At 33.2% G+C, this 3,566-nt stretch overlaps 1 non-coding gene across 1 annotated transcript; it reads left to right on the top strand.

The window, feature by feature from the left end:
* Positions 1-2,948: 2,948 nt before the first annotated feature.
* On the top strand, positions 2,949-3,056 carry LOC112090895. Its single transcript, XR_002901886.1, has one exon. It is a non-coding gene; the product is annotated as a small nucleolar RNA R71 (small nucleolar RNA).
* The last annotated feature ends 510 nt before the right edge of the window (positions 3,057-3,566 follow it).

Genomic DNA, 3,566 nt, shown 5'->3' with positions numbered 1-3,566 from the left:
TACAATTTTTGTATTTTCTTTATATATGTCAATAAAGCAAGAAATTGGGTTGCGTGGCCATTTCTTTACCCAACCCAAAATTATTAGCTCGAGTTTTTGAATATTAAGCAAATAGCTTATCATTTAGGGTCCGTTTAGTTCGCTGATTCGAGTTTTTAATTCGAGTTGAGATGTGATTTTATGTGAGAACTTTTTACTGTAGCAAAAAATTTAGATGTGATTGTTTGTGAGAGCTTTTTACTGTAGTAAAACTTGAATTCTAAACTCGAATCAGCGAAATGAACGGGGCCTTAATATATATTTAAGAAATTTTCTAATTTAACCTATCTTCTCATCCTTCTTCTTCTTCTCAGGAACTCTTTGACGTTACCTTATTTTTCCTCCTCTTTTCTGTAATCTCCAATCTCCAATCTCCAATTTTAGCTAAAGAGGAAATTAATTAACCAAAAATCAATGAAAAGATGATGTCAGGAAGAATGCTATTAGGGTTGCGACGACGGCGCTCAGTTGTGATCTCCTTTTGCGTCGACAACTTGTGATCTTTTTATCTCCTCAAGGGCAAAATCTATACTAGTCTTGAAAATCCATCACAACTGCATTGAGGGGTGTTGGTTTTGTGGTGTGGGAAATACTTGTTGAAAAATGTCGTCGTCATTTCTTCCCACGTGCCAATAGACCTGGGTCTTAGAGAATACAACAAACTTTTGGCCTTATCCTTCAGAGAGAAAGGGAAAAACTTTAATCTGACGGTGTTTGGGCCTCAGCACGGCTGTGGAAGGTGGCCACCACCTCTTCAAACTTCTGAATGTGTACATATGGGTTCTCATTCTCTAACCCATGAAAGGTTGGTAATAATGCAATCATGCCCGGCTTGAAATCCATAGTCGGTGCATTTGGTGGGAACATGATGCAAGATGGGGTGGCCGTACGCGTTGGGTGCAGGTAATCTTGCAACGTCCTCTGCTGAAGAGTGTGGAGACAGAGGCATAGAAGATGAGTCGAATAAAATTTCACTAGGGGTTTCAATGTATGGACGTTGAGCAAATCTCCCTAGTTCATCTCTATATCGATGCATTCACCATAAGCGGCTTTTTTTAATTTTTAATTTTTAATTTTAATTTTTAAATCAAAATAAAAGAAAATAATTATATAGTAACGTAAATTGTAACCACCGAGAGTGCTCCCAGTAATGACTATAGCTTTTGGCCCAATGAATAGCCTCCTAGACATAGCAACATTTCCAGAAAAGTTTAGTGGGGCAAGGCCCATTTAAGCACTAACTTTTCTCGACAGAACTCTTTCAGATTGTACTCTTCACAAAACTACACAATTAATTCAAGAACAACTTTTAAAAGAATTTAAATTTTATTGGATAAATTATGAAATGGAATCTAAACGATAGAAACTACTCCTAAAGTCAAAAGCCTAAATCTAACAAATTATGAAACCTAAATTAGGAATTTAAATTAGTTAACTAATCACTATTTAATCACAATCCTAAAAATTAATAAAAACTTAAAAAGAAAAATTAAATTAAGCAATAATATAATAGTCAACAATTAAAATATACAAATGGGGAAACAAAATAAAATCAAAATTTATCAAAAATAAAAGATTACAAAATCAAATCACAAACAATTTTAAAACTAAAAAGGAAAATAAAATTACCAATAAAATTAAATCCTAAATTTGCTTCTAACAATGTAAAAAGGAAACTAAAGACACGTACAGGTAAACAAACAAACTAAAAATAATAATAAATATCAAATCTAATCAACAAAACTTGCAGCAAACTATAAAAATACTAAGGGCTTGTTCGGTTACATTTTTAACTTATGGTGATTTGAGTGTAGATTTTGAGTTGAATTTGAGTTATAATTTGAGCTAAAGTTGTAACTTGAGTTTGTGTTTGGATGTGTACATTTGAGTTATGATTTGAATTGAGAATCTATTTGAGTGGGTCAAAACTTGAATTTGTATTTAGAAAGTATTTTAATAAAAACTCAATGGTGATGAAATATTTTAATAGGGTATATGGGTGGGGTTTTATTCGTCTCTTTGTTGTGAACGCATAGAAAAAAAATCATCTCAATCGGAATTAAAACGAAAAAGTTATGACGTTTTTAAGAATAGAAAAAATATTGTTCAGGTTTGGTACTAGGATTTAAATCAAGGTGATTCTAATCATGATTATGAAACTATAATTCAGAATCAGGGGTTTGAATCACCTTGAATCAAGAGGGGGGTTATTTTAGAATCATGAGCGATTCTGGTTTAAAACATCACATCAGATTCTGAATCATGATTCAGAATCATCCAAACCAAACACTGATTATGAATCATGATTCAGAATCACTGTAAACAAACACTGATTCTAAATTAGGATCCAGAATTATGGTTCTGAATCCATCTACCAAATGCCCCCTTAGTCAGTAGATATAGACACTGTCAATATGTAAAATATACTGAGATGAGTATGCATAGATAAAATTGTATTTAGGTGACACAAGCAATGATGTTAAATCTGATGGTTGAGATCTTGATGAATCTTGAATCAAGGGCTAGGATTTAATCTAGTAAACATAAAACAAAAAAATTGGGGTGCCAAGTTGGCGCCACCTGGATCTCCACAGTAAACACAAGAGAATCTAGCAATTTGCACAGAATTTACCCCTGCCGGCATGTTCATTGCTTTTACCATATTCATCAAGGATGACGCTTGAGCTGAGAGTGCAGTAATGGCATCAACTTCATGAATTCCGGTTGCCTTCCTAGCATTGAGTCTCTCGGTTGGCCATTGATAATTGTTATTGGCCATCCTTTCCAAGATCTCGTAGGCTTCATTGTAAGACTTGGCCAAAATAGCTCCACCAGCTGCGGCATCAACTATAGTCCTTGTTTGCCCATTGAGGCCATTATAAAAGGTCTCCATTTGAATCCAATGAGGGATCACATGATGAGGGCATTTCCACAATAGCTCTTTGAATCTTTCCCATGCTTCATACAGAGATTCCCCAGCCACTTATTGGAATGAGGTAATTGTTGGGAATGGTGTCCTAGAAGCATAAGATGTAATAGGATATTTATTATTTATTTAATAAAAGAGTTTATTAATCAATTTTATGTGTATATATTTGTGAATATTTTATGAATATCAATGAAAATTCCATTATTATTTATGTAACCTTAAACATTGTATATAAGTGTTATATACGAGAGGATAATGTTTAAGGATAATAATCAAAAAGCAATGTTCATAATGAATTTAATTAAAGTTCAGAATTTTTAATTAAAACATTATTAATATATGTCATTCCCATTTAGAATGGAACGGTGTTATCCGCACTGTTGATATGGCGAGATATTGAATGAGTATATTTCGCATAATGAGATTATGTGGAACAAGGATACAGACACAATATGAATTTATAATAATTTCCGTTAAGTATAGAAATTCTAATTGAGTCTACCGATGGGCATATATAGAATGATCTTAATCCTGAGTTCCTAACAAACTCCTATTTATGGTTTTGTGTCTTTTGATTTACTCGGTACGGATTCTGAGA

The sequence above is a fragment of the Morus notabilis genome, unplaced genomic scaffold (genome assembly GCF_000414095.1).
Source record: "Morus notabilis unplaced genomic scaffold, ASM41409v2 Scaffold98, whole genome shotgun sequence".
Taxonomy (NCBI): Eukaryota; Viridiplantae; Streptophyta; class Magnoliopsida; order Rosales; family Moraceae; genus Morus; species Morus notabilis.
Note: the sequence above shows the minus strand (reverse complement) of the source record. Positions and strands in the feature narration are given on the sequence as shown.